This window comes from Caretta caretta, chromosome 9, assembly GCF_965140235.1.
Source record: "Caretta caretta isolate rCarCar2 chromosome 9, rCarCar1.hap1, whole genome shotgun sequence".
Taxonomy (NCBI): Eukaryota; Metazoa; Chordata; order Testudines; family Cheloniidae; genus Caretta; species Caretta caretta.
The window spans coordinates 80,202,609-80,218,696 of NC_134214.1; the positions used below are offsets into that span (position 1 = coordinate 80,202,609).

Consider the following 16,088-nt stretch of genomic DNA (forward strand, 5'->3'; position numbering starts at 1 on the left):
CACCAGAGGAGAAAGGAATAAGCCTGACTCTCAAACTCAGATCATAGGCTCATAGAAAATTAGGGTTGGAAGATACCTCAGGAGGTCATCTAGTCCAACCCCCTGCTCAAAGCAGGACCAATTCCCAACTAAATCATCCCAGCCAGGGCTCCGTCAAGCCTGACCTTAAAAACCTCTAAGGATGGAGATTCCACTACCTCCCTAGGTAACGCATTCCAGTGCTTCACCACCCTCCTAGTGAAATAGTTTTTACTAATATCCAACCTAGACCTCCCCCACTGCAACTTGAGACCACTGCGCCTTGTTCTGTCCTCTGCCACCACTGAGAACAGCCAAGTTCCATCCTCTTTGGAACCCCCCTTCAGGTAGTTGAAGGCTGCTATCAAATCCCCCCCACTCGTCTCTTCTGCAGACTAAATAAGCCCAGTTCATAGAATCATAGACTATCCGGGTTGGAGGGGACCTCAGGAGGTCATCTAGTCCAACCCCCTGCTCAAAGCAGGACCAATCCCCAATTTTTGCCCCAGATCCCTAAATGGCCCCCTCAAGGATTGAACTCACAACCCTGGGTTTAGCGGGCCAATGCTCAAACCACTGAGCTATCCCTCCCCCCTCAGTCTCTCCTCAAAAGTCAGGTGCCCTAGCCCCCTGACCATTTTTGTTGCCTTCTGCTGGACTCGCTCCAATTTGTCCACATCCTTTCTGTAGCGGGGGACCCAAAACTGGACACAATACTCCAGATGTGGCCTCACCAGTGCTGAATAGAGGGGAATAATCACTTCCCTCGATCTGCTGGCAGTGCTCCTACTAATACAGCCCAGTATGCCATTAGCCTTCTTGGCAACAAGGGCACGCCATTGACTCATATCCAGCTTCTCTTCCACTGTAATCCCCCAAGTCCTTTTCTGCAGAACTGCCACTTAGCCAATCAGTCCACAGCCTGTAGCAGAGCCTGGGATTCTTCCATCCTAAGTGCCCGACTCTCAGATGCATTGCATCCGGCCCCATGGACTTGTGCATGTCTAGCTTTTCTGAATAGTCCTTAACCTGTTCTTTCACCACTGAGGGCTGCTCACCTCTTCCCCACACTGTGCTGCCCAGTGCATCAGTCTGGGAGCTGACCTTGTCTGTGAAGACCAAGGCAAAAAAACATTGAGTACTTCAGCTTTTTCCACATCAATTGTCACTAGGTTGCCTCCCCCATTCAATAAGGGTCCCACACTTTCCCTGACCACCTTCTTGTTGCTATCATTCCTGCAGAAACCCTTCTTTTTACCCTTTATATCCCTTGCTAGCTGCAACTCCAATGGTGCTTTGGCCTTCCTGATTTCATCCCTGCATGCTCAAGCAATATTTTTATACTCCTCCCTAGTCAGCTGTCCAAGTTTCCACTTCTTGTAAACTTTCTTTTTGTGTTTAAGCTCACCAAAGATTTCTCTGTTAAGCTAAGCTGGTCACCAACCATATTTGCTATTCTTTCTGCACATCAGGATGGTTTGTTCCTGCCCCCTCAATAAGGCTTCTTTAAAATACAGCCAGCTCTCCTGGATTCCTTTTCCCCCCCTCATATTAGCCTCCCAGGGGATCCTGGCCATCAGCTCAAAGTCTGCTTTTCTGAAGTCCAGAGTCCGTATTCTGCTGCTCTCCTTTCTTTCTTTTGTCAGGATCCTGAACTCAACCATCTCATCGTCACTGCTGCCCAGGTTGCCACCCACTTCTAGTTCCCCTACCAGTTCTTCCCTGTTTGTGAGCAGCAGGTCCAAGGAGCACAGCCCCTAGCTGGTTCCTCTACCACTTGCACCAGGAAGTTGTTCCCAACACTTTCCAAAAACTTCCTGGATTGTCTATATGGTATTGCTGTATTGCTCTCCCAGCAGATGTCAGGATGATTGAAGTCCTCCATGAGAAACAGGGCCTGTGATCTGGAAACTTCTGTTAGCTGTCCAAAGAAAGCCTAGTCTACCTCATCCTCCTGGTCTGGTGGCTTATAGCGGACGCCCACCACGACATCGCCCTTGTTGCTCTCGCCTCTAAACTTAATCCAAAGACTCTCAACAGGCTTTTCTCCAGTTTCATACTGGAGCTCTGAGCAATCATACTGCTCAGTGATCCCCTGTGTATAGAAGCATGAAACAATCCCACTTGCCCACCCAACTGTCCATACATTTGTATTTTTAATATGGAAGCAGTGGAGAGAATTGTGCTAGAAGAAAAAAGAGTGTGTGGTGGTGGTTGTTGTTTTTTTATTTTTTTTTTTTAAAGGCACAAAGGCATGTGTTACATTTTTCCATTCCTTGGGTTTGGCGGCTTTGCAACTCTTTTTCATTTGGCTAAATCTTGGTTCAGTGAAGAATTTATTTGCACTTTAGGAAAAAAAACTCTGTTCATAATTGACATTGGACTCATTGAATTTTTATGCATAGAAATCCAATAAGTTCCCTCCCATTATATATACATCTGACTTCACAGTAGGGGCTTCTATTCCAAAGTCTCAGCCTTCATTAAAAGGTTTAAAAGGCATTTTAAAGTCTGTATGCATTGGTTTCCCATGCAGGGCTTCTTGGTTGTTGCTTTGGAATTGTTTAAGGACATGTTCAATACTGGAAATCATCTAGGCCTGATGGTAAAAATAATAAATATGTAAAAGATGAGACTTTCACAACTGGAGAAGCAAGAAACCGTATACGAAGAAAGAACATTCCCAAGTAACTGACATATGCCTCCAACCCTGAGGGAGGGAATGAGGAGATGAGAGTGGAGACACTGTACTGTCAAGAGAGTCTGTCCTAGTCTTTCTTGGGAAGACAAGTGACAAGGGAAAATAATGTTTAAAAAAAAAAAAAAGACAGACTACCTGGAATCTTTTAAAAGAATATCTCCATATGAGGCACTCGGATACTCTAGTGATAGATGTGGCAGTAGAACCTCAGAAGACCAGAACAGAACCTTCCTTTGTAGCAGGAATGTAGCAAATATTAATACCTATAGATCAGAGATGAGCCTCTGTTTGGATAGGCTAAGAATTGCTCAAGGCTGGAACAAAAGCCTGTGGGAGCTTTATGCATGTTAGCTAAATATTATTTGAGTTCAAAAACGAATGTTTCACTTTTTTGGCTGTTTGTGGCCTTCTTAATTAGTGCTTGAGGAGAAACCAATGAACTCCCATTCCAGAGGCTTCTTTTGCTGTATACTCACCTGGCCAGAAACAGGAAGAATTGGGCTCTTCTAAGATGTCTTTACTTATTGATTTCTTTGGTGCCTGCCAACTTGTGATTTAATTGTTTTGATGCACACTGGAAAGATGTGAAAAGCTTGGTCTTGTGCATCTCTTAGCCCAGTTACTCATGCAGACAGGGATGAGAAAAGCTTCTGAATTTCTGGGTGCTTCTTTGAACTGAAACTCAAACATTCAAGACCTGATCCTGTTGAAGTCAATGGCAAGACCCTGAAGGAGCAAGCACTAAGAGGGTCATTTGCCACCAGTATAAATATTCTAGAATGTATGCCACTGAATAAATTATACATACAAGAAAAACAAAAAATATGATCAAGTACTCAAGCTGCCTCTTCTTAGGAAAAGAGCTCCTTACTTTGTGCTTGTACAATGCTCTGATCCTAACTGGGGTCTCAAGGTTCTATCACAATCCACATAATAACAATTCAGTGTGCACAGCAATACATTGCCCTGATCAGTGCAAGGAAACTTTAGATACTTCCAGGTGCACTATAAACTGGTTGGTTCATGAGGGGTAAATGCATACAACAGAATGAAATATCCCAGTTAGATAGAAACATACAAACAAGGGTCTAAAAACGGGATCTAAAACCGTTAAAGCTTAGGAATAAGGCTGCACTTGGCTACTTGTTAAAGAAAATAAACCGTTCTAAAACTTTACTTTATCTGTTAAGAGTCACCATGTCCAAAACTGGCCATTGTATCTTCCAGTCTGATCTTTTATTTTCTGTACAGGATGGTATTATATTCTGATGGGATGTCCCCAAGAATACAGACACACACCCAAGTGCTGAACTTTTAAATCTATAGAGAAAAGAGGAGGCTTGGATGTTTGCAGTGACAGAGGCTCTCCTAAATTATCACAGATTCTTTCCATCACTACAGTGTCAATGGGCTGAGGCCTGAAAATATCATGAGTTTTGCTTCCCTTGTATGTCAATTCTCTATTCCATCAGGAATCATCTTTCTGTCTGTGATGCCAGGTAATGAAGTGACTGCTATCTAGTACCATGGGGTCCTGGATCATGACAGGGACTCCTAAGCACTACTGCAATATAAATAATAATAATCTGTTCTTATTCTTCTGCTCAGACTATGGGATTCCATTCTAAAGAACTTCAACCTGTTTAGGTGCTGTAGCCAGTCACTAAGCTTGCAGGTCATTTACAATACTCATAGGACTATCCTGCAGCCTGCAGGGCAATTAAGGCTCCTGAATTTGTTTTAGGATCCTAATGTCAACAGTGCAACTCTGCAGCCTCATGATACAAATAGCACTACATACTGATGCACCGTGAGGATGCTTGTATAGCAATGTTGCATTGCAAAGAACTAGCCTTGCAGCACGGAGTCTTCTGGGAGAAACCCTAGTTGTTTCTTAGACTTCCAAAGCTTTCATACAATGAAGCTGTGTTTAGTAGCCACCAGCCCAGAACCAAATTTAGCCAAGTTTGAGGCAGTTTCGAACCATGACATTTGGATCAGGATCTGACCCTTCCCAAAGTTGCCCTGGGCGAAGTTCTCTCCAGCAGAAGGTCTGTTTGCTTGAGCTTTGCTTACATCAGCAACAGCTTTTGTCCTTTTGAGGGCATCATTTTTGCCATACTTTTTTGTGTTGTTCCAGGGATCCTGAGCATAACCCTTCAGGTATAAATAATTCACGGGACCTGAAGAGATTAAATGGAACAGAATAGTGTGGGTCAAACTATTCCCCAGTCACATCTCCTGGAAAACCCACTTGGCTGTTAGCAGATGAGTTTTGCCCCTCCCTGACCCACTGATATGGCACATTTTAAAATAAATTGGTAGGGTTCCATTTCTTGGAAGGAAATGAAGCTATTTTCAAAGCATGTCCTTCAGATGTGATTTAGCACCATCAGGCTCTGCTTATTTTAAGAAATGTTTGGATTTGGATTTTTTTCTTTTGGAGGAAAAAAAGTAAAGAAAAACTATTAGTAAAATGCCAAGTGAAAAAGAGCTTGTGTAAAACAGCTCAAATAAATATATACAACCAACCTTCTTAGCTCTCAGTTCACCCTAAGCTGGCTCTTTCTCTGATGGGCCTTTTGTCCCCAAATAACATGCTGTGGCCACCCAGTGTTATTTATGCTTCCTCCTTTGACTAATTGGTCTAATTGTGACTCCAAGAAGAGGCTGAAGGGCTAAAGAAGCCTGATTGTTGTTCATAGGGAAAAGTGAATGCTTTACCATATGCCTCTGCTGGCAAAATCCATCCCAAGAACTAATAAAACGGCTGCTTTCCACTGGCACCTCCCTTCTGAGTATGGAATAGTTTTCCCTTTCAAAGTGAAATAACATGAAATACTAAAATGTCCTTACCTGACATGAAGCAATATGGCACAGCTAGGCTGGTCAGTTTTTAACTTGTGATATTAGCCAGTAAAGCACTCAAAATGTGATGGTGTTGTGACTGGAAGATTTTCAGAGCAACAATATGGGCGATAGTTACAGGATAGTCACATGAATTGGCTAGTATGGATATGAACCACAGCATTCTACTGGATGATTCAGAACTCTTAACTCTACGTCATAAGCCCTATACTGTTTGTTGTTAATGGAGATTCTCCTTCAGCTCAGGTGGTAAGGGTCTGTACTTTTGGAGCAGGATAATCTGAGTTCAATCCCTGATGCCAGGAATTTCTGAGTGGCCAAAGATTAGTTACAATATTGTATAAGATTAATCTTCTCCGACTGTCTGCGCCTATTCTCCCACTCACTCCTTACATTATTAGTGTGGTGTCTGTCCAGATTAGAATGTAAAGTCCTGGGGCAGGGACTGGGTCTCACTTGTGGTTGTTTACAATTAATAAGTTGTAATAATAATTATGGGGAATGTTTCTAGTGATTAGAGGAGGGGACTGGAGTGAGGAGACCTGTTTCTAGCTCTGTTACTGCTTCTTTGTGCTATCTTGTGTTAGTTACTTAAGACTTTTTGAGCCTTAGTTTCCCCATGTTTAAAGTGGGCACTCTAATGCCTGTCTACTGTATGTAACAAGGATGCTGTGAGACTTAGTTGATTCATGTTTGTAAAGTGCTTTAAGATCCTCAGATGGAAGATACTATAGAAAAGCAAAGCATTAATAAAAAGAAAAGGAGTACTTGTGGCACCTTAGAGACTAACAAATTTATTTGAACATAAGCTTTTGTGAGCTACAGCATGCATCCGATGAAGTGAGCTGTAGCTCACGAAAGCTTATGCTCAAATAAATTGGTTAGTCTCTAAAGTGCCACAAGTCCTCCTTTTCTTTTTGTGAATAGACTAACATGGCTACTACTCTGAAACTTGTCAAAGCATTAGCGTATGTCTAGAGAAGATATTAAAAAAAAAAACAACAATGGCATCTTTTCTGAGACTGGGCAGCATCCCACTTCTTGCAATGGTGGAAACTCAATCATGATCATATAGAGTTGTGTCAGTTTGGGTGCTGGCCTACAAGTAGGCTAAGTACTAAAAGGGAACTCTAAAAACAAGTCATCTTTTTTCCAAGACGGCGTTTGCTTGTCTATTATAAAGCTGTCCTGTCCCTACTTACATACACACACACATGCCCCTAGAACAGAGGTTATGGCCTTGTGTAATACAAACACCCCAGTGTGGCATTCATTCCTGGGACTGGAGTAGCTGAAGAAAGAAGAGAATCACAGTTGAATGCAAGTGGCAAGTCCTCCAGCCAGTAAAATGTTGTTGTCCCTGAAATGAAAACCTGGCAGAGTAACACCATGAGTTTAGCCCATTTCATTTTCTCCTGGGTATTCTGAAAATTAGGATGAGGCCCACCCCGTGCTGTGGCATGGAATATCTGACATGGGGTCATGTTTGCCAGCAAAGTCCAGCACAGCACAGAAGCAGAGAGAGGAGAGTAGCAGAGGTTGCAGATAATAGAACCAGAATTCTGGGCACCCAAAAAGGAAGAAGGAAACCGTTTTTCAAGGAAACCGTTTTTCCCTCTTAGTTCATGAGTGAAAGTAGAGCACGACAAAGATGTAGCCTGTGGCCAGACATGCCCTATTGTCACATGATTTCAGCCTCTGCTGTCAACAGCTTACAAGAGTTCAGAGTCAACAAGTCTGAACCTGAAATTTTCCCAGACTTATCCCTGAACCCAGGATCTCAACATGATTCACAGCATTTAATTATCTGTGCCTCAGAAACCCTTATGAGTCAGGGAAGTACATTATTGGCCCCATTTTACAGATGGGGAAAGTGAGGCAATGTAAGTTGTCCATAGTCAGTAAAGGCTAGATTGCGCCATACAGGCAGAGCCCTGCACTGGGGACAGGGATAAATAGCAGTGCCACAGAGGGAGTACCAGAGATGTGGTGCTTGCACAGAGCAGAGTACTTTCCAGGGTGCTCCTGTGTGCAGGGGAGCACACAAATTCTACACTTCTTTGAAGGATGCAGCATACCCTCCTCCACCAATGCATGGAGGGGGTGCTGCCTACTTTACAAGCTTTCAGGGGGCTGTGCTCCCAGTGAGAACATCACACGTCCCTGAGAGCAAGGGCTACAGTTTGGCTGATCCTGCCGCTAGCTTCTCAAAGAGAGGATTCTCTTTTTCCCTCCCCCCTCACTTGGCAGCCACATACGGTCTAGGTAGCATCTAGTGGGTCAGTGTAGAGTGGGGAGTAGAACCCAGGATCCTGATTCCCATCATCTGCCCTAACCAACAGAGGAGTCTGCCCCTTGGCCATCCTGCATGGAGGGGCAGACAGCCTCAGGGATGTGTGCATGGGAATGTAACACTCCAAAATATAAAGCATCCCCCGGCCACCTGGTTCCTTTCCTTTAGCACATGGAGGGCTGTATTGCATGACCCTTACTCTTCTTCGCTTCAGTGGCATTACTTATGTGAGCCAGGACTCCTCAATGTATGGTCCTCCTGAGTATTACTGCTCAGGTACATGAAGGAATTTCCCTGAGCTATTCACTGGCCTTAGTGAGGGTATATGTTTGGTCATAATAATGATTTCTAGATGCACAAACACCAAGTAACCACACCATCAAGCAGCAAAATCTGTCTGAAAAATAGAGGCACAGGCATGCACTGGCAGAAGAAAGGAACTGAGCCACTCAAGTGCGACACTGGGAAGTATTGTGCCTCTGGGAGAGATGGTGCCTTCTGAAGGACCTCCCTGAGCAGGGGGTTTGCCTCCTGCCCCTCAACTCAGGAATAGACAGTGTATGCTCCCTGTCTCTGTCTGTGCAAAAGGTGGGATGAGGTCAGGGTTCCACTTGCTCTTTGTCTCTCCTTAACCCTTTTGGGAGGTGCTAGCCAGGACTGCAGTTGTGGCAGTCCCCCACAGGGTGGGGGGCAGAGGCTTGCAAGAGTAATCCGTTGTTTAAATTTCAAAATTCTAGGGGCCTGACTCTCCCCTGCCTTGTACCTTGTTCTGTCACCTCCACCTTTTCAGAGAGGAGGTAGAGCTGCATGTTGGCATTTTGCAAGCACTTCAGACATGTGCAAATGAAAGTTCAAGGTTCAAGATGGGAGAATCGGGCCCTGTTGATCTGCACCTGCAAGTGATTGTTGTCCCCAAAATGCACTCTCAGATATGTTCAGGAGCAATTTTGGAGGCTTTTTTGCCACTTTAACCTATGCTGCCTATACAAGCAAGGAACTGAAATGTCCTGGCAAAAGGGGCAACAGCTTTTGGCCATTGCTTGTTACTGAAGATCAACTTCACTTTCCCATCTGAGCATAAGTATCCTAGTAACTGCCAAAGCAGCAGTGTAATTCCAAACCCCTCTCTCTTTTATTGCCTTTACTTATCCTTACAAACCAGAAGAAGAATGTTCTGAGCTCTGGGGAAATTAAAGTTTCCCCTGAGAATCCACTCATTTCAGGTTGGCTCCTCAGCAGATGTAAATGGCCAAGGGCAATTGACTTCAATGGAGCTACATACCAGTTGACCTCAGCTCAGGATCTGGTCCCGTGTCCTTTGTTTTGTTTTATGGAGTAGACCAGCCTGGGATTTAACTGCGAGGTGTGTTTTGAAATTTGTCACCTTTTACCTCCATTTTGACCCCTACCCAACTGTCAGTCACTCGCTTGGGAGCAAATATAGAAAGTTCGGGGGAGTTTTTCAGCCCCTCCACTTTGACCCAACATCTCCCCGCCCTGGGCACTGGGACCTCAGTGCAGCCTTCTCCATGATCAGTGGCATTTAGTGAGAGAATCCTGGAAGGATGTGAGCTGCATGCAAGCAGGCTGGTACAGGAAGCAGCTGTTGGTGTCAGGAACTGGTTCATACAAAACACATTTTCCCAGAGAGGCTGTTTCATTAAAATCTGCTCCTGGCTGGGCTCTGTCACCATACGGGTTACATTGACCTGTCTGTTGCTGACAAATGCAAGGAAATCAACTAACAATGCATCATAATCATCATCATCATGCTTGTGCTGAATATTGCTTCTTTCACCGGATAGGAGCCCAGGCAGGCATAGGGGAACTGATTTGGAGAAAACAGACACTCCTTTGTCCTGCTCCAGACCCAAACTCAAAACAAATCTATTTGAAGGATCACATTTGGATGAGAATTTGGGAGTCTTTTCTTCTTCTAATAGCAGCTCAGTAAGGAGAGCAAGACTGTGAAAACACTCCTCTTACACCACCAGAGGGACTCCTGGGGAACAGGAGTGAGGCATGTGGCAGTGTGTGTAGTTTGCGCTGCACTGCAGAAGCAGCTTTTCATTTGAATATCTGAGGGCTTGGAAAGGTGCTGGAACTGCTACCCCCATTTTACAGATAGGTGAGATGCCTTCCCAAAGGTCATGCAGTGAACCGTGGTAGTCAGGACTAGAATCAAGATTTCCTGGCTCCCATTCCCCCATGCTAACTATTATTCCATATACCCTATATTCCACACTGCACATAAATAGCAGGACTTCATTCTCCCTGGTATTTAAGCCAGCACCTTTCCCCAGCCCTAAAGTCACTTTAAAAGGAAACTGATTAGACATAAGTCATCATAAAATGACCAGTCATTGTTTTCAAGGTGGTCTAATTCCAGATTTCCATTCACACAAAGCTTTCATCTCTTTCACTCTTTCTGTCTCTTGATTCTCTAAATAAAAGGCAAATGGAACATCTAAAAGCACTTTGCGAGACTGTCTGCCATTCACATAAACAGAAGAGAAGAGATCATGGAACAGATGGCAGAAGAGTCTCACGTCAAGAGACTTTTGTTGGAATGCTGCTGGTAACACAAAGTCGTCATTAACTGGAAGGGAAGCAGCAATTGATTTCATATGGATGGATCTGAGCCCAAGTTTTTGGTTTATTCTTCTTCTACTTTTACTTGATTCTTGAATAAAGCCCCTTCAGACATTTCATAAAAGCTGAATAATGATGTTATATCTGCACGGTGACTTTACAGTGTATAAATTAATCACGGAATCCATCAAAGTGATACAGCCACCTCTGGGGTGACAGTCATGAGTTAATTAACATTATTCCTCAGGTCTGGACAGAAAACACTCTCCAAGTGAAACTGCAGGGAACATTTTGGTAGGCAGAAAGCACTCAAGAAAAGGCCATTTGTGATACTAACATCATCCTTACTCTAATCCAAAGTGCTTTGTAATGTAATGTAATGATACGGAACCACCAGGACTTTGGTTTTGTGTTTCATCTGAAAGACAGCACCTCTGGCAGCAGGGTGCCTCCTAACTGGAGGGGCTGTAATATTTGTAATGGAATGCAAAACTACTCAGAGTTTACATTTCTTCACAAACTTAAAACTCAGAAAAACCTGCTTCGGTACATGAATTCTTTTGAGCAAAGTGGACCTATTTTCCTATTGAAAAATAGACCAGTTCAAAGTGGCTTTGGCTTTGCTTCAGAGACATGGGGGAGAGTGAGCTTTGGCAGGTTTTCTTTGTAAACTGACTCACATCGCCTAAAATTTGGCAAAAAGTGAATTTGAGGGGTGTGATATTCATGTGAAATATAAACTGTGAATTTGCACACCTCCACTGCTACCGTCTTGCTGTGACACTGGTTCTCTCTCTGTAGATATTTTGTATGTATATCTATATACAATAAGCTTCTCCTCTCCAGAGTATCTGAGAACTGACTCAGAGAGAAGAGTGCCCCTTTCTCTAAAACCATTTATTGATTAACCAACACTGCTTCCTGTAGCACCTGGATTCACAAGTAGTGCCCCGGCCTGACTCTCCTTGGCTTGTTAGGCCTGGTGAGATCCCTTTGCAGTGAAGATGTGCAGGAAACCCCCAGATCCAAACATCCATGAACTCTAGAGAAGCTCAGGTCTGGAATCACATCTGAACTCTGAAGTTTGTATCATCTCTAGAAGTTGAGTAACATGCGGCAACTCCATGATGTCAGCACACAGTGCTTCTTTCCTGAAGGGCAGATGGAGAAAGTCCATGACCCAACCGGGAATGCATTAATAAAGGCGCAGGCACATTGAGTGTGTCTTGCTTGACGTCCGTTCTGTCCATACAATGTCAGAAGGAAAATCAACCCTGCACTCAGCAGGTGTATTTTTCTTCTGCTCCATCCCAAGTTAGTGGTCTGGATAATAACACTTGAGCACAGAGGTCAATGGGATGGGGGGTAAAAAAAAAAAACACTCAGTTTGCACTGGCAGGCTGACTTGATATTGTAGGCCATACATGGGTTTGGAATGAGGGATATTCGACTCACAACTCTTGCCAGTGCCAAGAAATACACAGCTAAAATTGGCAGCTCTGGGATAAGTAATGTACAAACACAGCCCAGAGTGTTGCAAGTGTACAAGCACTTTGGAAGTATGTTGAGTAAACGTGAATCAGTTGCTATGGCAACAAAACAGCGGGAAGATCATGCTGCCTCTCTGTGACAGCTTTCAAATTCAAGTGCTTGGTTAATTTGAACTGTGCTCACTTCAGTCTAGAACCGCTGCTCAGCATAACGTCAGATGATGCAGGAGAGAGTTTCCCTCCACCTCTTCAAATAATGATTGTGGAACAGAGCCAGAGATCTCACTGAGCCGGTTGGAACTCAATGGTGACAGTGGAGGTAGAACTTCAGAAGCATAGGCCTCTGCCAGTTGAGGTAAAGGAGAATGGCTGTTAGTTGTTAGCAGCATGGGGTCTGTGATATAACAATGCTGGTTCTATCCAGTAGAAGGCAATGATACACATGCATTTTAGCCCGTTCAGAACTAGCACTTCTGTTGTCACAGGAGTGCACTGTACATGAGAAGTCAGCAGATATGCAAATAGTTAATAGACAAGGTGCCAGTAGATGACACTGAAGAATACACAGCTTTGTTGCTGGCTTTTATAGAATCAATAAATATTCTTACTATTATGCATGCAGATGTCTTCTTGAGCCCAGCTCTTAACATCCATAGCACATCACCCAAGAAACTCAAAGTACACCTTTAACTAATGAATCGTCATCACATCTGTGTGAGGCCCCTGTCTGTTACTAAAGAAGGAAAGTGGCTTGACCAAAGCCACTCAGAATCAGAACCAGGATAAGGGCCCAGCAGTTCAGCCTCATAGCCCTGCACTCTGCTGGGCCACAATGAAATAGCATACATGAGAACTAACCTCCGGAGAGGCAGTTGGGATAAAATAACTGACTTGTACCTTCACCCAAACGGATTCTGATGTGATAAAAGTGAGATTAACTTGTTTTGACTGGGCTAGATTTTAATTTATATGTTGCCTCTCAACTCTTCATTTCAACAGAAAGGCAGTAGCTCTGAGGTACCATGGGAGAGGCTGTTCTGTGGCGTTTCCAACCCTGTTGCAGGCAGCGAATACTCGGAACTCTCCTTGTATTCATCCAGAGATTTTAAAAAGGCCTGGGATTGTTCCAGGAGTTTCTTGTGAACTAGACACCAGTCTAAACCAAGATACTGGAGCTTTGACTGTTTCCTTAAATTTTAATTTAATTTGGAACACAGTGAAGGGACGTTTCAGAGTAACAGCCGTGTTAGTCTGTCTTTGCAAAAAGAAAAGGAGTACTTGTGGCATCTTAGAGACTAACCAATTTATTTGAGCATGAGCTTTCGTGAGCTACAGCTCACTTCATCGGATGCATACCGTGGAAACTGCAGTAGACATTATATACACACATTATATACACATGGTCTCTGTGTGTATATAATGTCTACTGCAGTTTCCACGGTATGCATCCGATGAAGTGAGCTGTAGCTCACGAAAGCTCATGCTCAAATAAATTGGTTAGTCTCTAAGGTGCCACAAGTACTCCTTTTCTTTTAGTGAAGGGAGGGTAACTTTCCAGAGAGAAACCAGTCCATGTGCTGTATGAGGACTTTGGAACAACCAAAGCATAGACAGCCTCCTGAAGAGTCCAGCTCAGGTTTTATGTGACACCCAGTACATACAGGCACAGGACACTGTGGGAGTGGTTAGTCAGTTCTCTATAGCAGTGCTGTAGCCAAGTTGCATGCATTGAATAAAGCTGCTTGTCCTACACCTTATTACTGAAGCTTAGCATGCTTATGAGTTAGAACATGCCAAAGAGCCTTCATGTGTGCTGTATAATATCCTTGTTGTATAAGTAACACAAGTTATATAATAGCATTCTTGGGAAATAAAATGTTCACAGGGAAATGGCACTGCTGAGAGATCTGGGACTTGCTATTTTAAACTCTGAACCAGTGCCAAAATATCACTCCTGGTCTGAGTGAGCAATGAGTGGTTAATGATCCATGTCTGTACCACAAAAGGACTAGAAGTGAATGTTAGACACTACAGCTAATTGGAAAAGAGCAAGTACTTTTCAGATTTTTTTTTCAGGTTTTTCAATGAAAAAACAATAACCAAACATTTTTCACAGATACCACCGTAAAACAAACAAAAAAATCTTTTTAATCCTCAAAATTTTATTGAAAATCAATTTTTTAATTTTTTTCACAATAAAAGGAAAATTTCATAGGAAATGAAATTTTTCATTTACAATACTAATATGAATTTTCATTGGGAAAAGAGTTTCAGCTGAACATCACAGGAAAGACCCTGGCAGCTCCCTGCAGCAGGGAAATGTGCTGGCACAGAGGAGGCAGGGGGCAGTCCTTTTGGGGTTTTGGGAGCTGGCGTTGGGTCAAGTCTCTGCCACTCAGAACTCTGGTCTCTATGGGCCTAGAACTGCTGCCTGACCCATGCACTAGCTCCCACAGCATTTCAAAGCCACCCTTAACCTTTGTGGGGAGGGGAGTTTATCAGCGATTCCCTGAGCTGCCCTGCTTGCCTCTCAGCTCCCAATTACTCGAAGCTTAAAACTGAAACTAAACTGAGTCTCTTTGTCTCCGAGTCAGGCTGTCCCCTCACACTGAGGGGCTGAGTAGCCCTGGCTCATCACTGGCCCAGCAAACTGCCTGTCTATATCACCCCATGTAGAAGCCTCTGAATGGCCTCAGCAGGAGTTTCTAGTCCATTCTGCTCCTACTTGGACTCCAAGCATGCTGGTAAATGGGGTCAGAGGACTCTGGTAGCCATTATGTTGTAGTCCATAGAGTAGGACCTCCTAGAAGTTCAGTCCAGAATTCCAGGAGTTAACAAACTCCGGATGAGGATTGCGTAATGATCTCCAGAAACAAGCAGTGTCCAGAGCACTTTTTGTACATGGCAGTGCATCACTGGAAGAATATCCAAGGAGTTATGAGACTTATTTCCATGTCTGAAAGCCTCTTGAGGATTGCATTAGCAAAGCTGTCTTTCCCTTATAAACCACCGGTGGTCAAAACATTACCCTAGGTATAGCCTGATGCACCTTAAAATGGGAAGCACAGCCTGGTGCTCTCTGGAAGGAGAGGAAAAGCTGAACAATTGTAGGTTTGTAGTATATTGCTCCTGAACAGTAATTTCTTTCCATCTACCAAGAAAGATAAGAGTCAAAGCATAAATATTTTTAAAGTTATGCCAGTTAGGTCCATGCCCTATGCCCCTGGCAAATTGCCCATTGTACCATCTTATTGCGACATTTGGGTAATGCTACTAGAAGCAGAACAGGTGATTGGCTAGGGCAGCAAAATAATTGGCTAGGGCAGCAAAACTCTGGTACAGGGTTGGGAGAGAGATTTTTCTAGTTTGCCAAGAGCCAGCTCTGTATCTCAAATGGATTTCCAACCCAGGCTACCTTTTCTTTATTGAATTAGAGCCTGACCCAAATAAAACAACCTCAATACTGCAAAAGGCTTTTGGCTGGAATCAGTGAGTGAGAGGCATGCCCTCTTGTAGCCATAACACCTCAGATTAAGCCTGGTCACATGGATTTGAGACCTCCACCTACTTGCTGCTGGGCATGGTGTCAATGAATTGGTCAGTTAGGTTCTTCCTGCTAAGTCAATATGGATCCAGTGCTTCTGAGACTGCTGTGCGGCAGGTGTTCAGATAAGATATGAAACCATTTATGGTTATCCAAAAACCCACAATGCTATTCCCAAGAATTCTGGCCACACTCCACTTTGGGTAATTACATTCAGACTGCCTGAACTTTAATTGAGATAAGACATTCTTCCACACTGTCTATCCTGTGTGGTGTTGATATGCACTGCTAAACAGCTGCCACATTATGCCACAGAGGAGACTGCACACTGGTAAGTGATTCCTTTACATACCAGTGGCTTGTAATGTGCTTTGAGATTTCGGGGGGCTGAAAGGGGCCAGGTGCATATAATATTATTAAAACAGTTTTAGGTTACACATTAGTCTCCCTGCCCCAAAGTGTTGGCTATATGTATCAACTCTTCGCAGATGTTCTACTGCATTAACACTAGTCACATCTCTAACTGAAAACTGCTGAGCCCACCCCCAACCCTGGTCTCCCCTCCCTAAGATATTGCATGAT

The 16,088-nt window shown here is 43.8% G+C and overlaps 1 protein-coding gene across 3 annotated transcripts in view; it reads left to right on the forward strand.

Moving 5' to 3' along the window:
• The window catches only part of LOC125642274 (uncharacterized), a 58,945-nt gene that overhangs the window by 8,794 nt on the left and 34,063 nt on the right, over positions 1-16,088 (forward strand). Inside the window, exon 1 of one of the 3 annotated variants that reach the window (XM_048863304.2) lies at positions 15,754-15,837. The exons of the other annotated variants lie outside the window; for them this stretch is intronic. The gene's annotated coding sequence lies outside the window, so the exon portion shown is untranslated. Of the gene's footprint in view, positions 1-15,753; positions 15,838-16,088 lie in introns of those variants that run through there. 3 annotated transcript variants of the gene reach the window in all.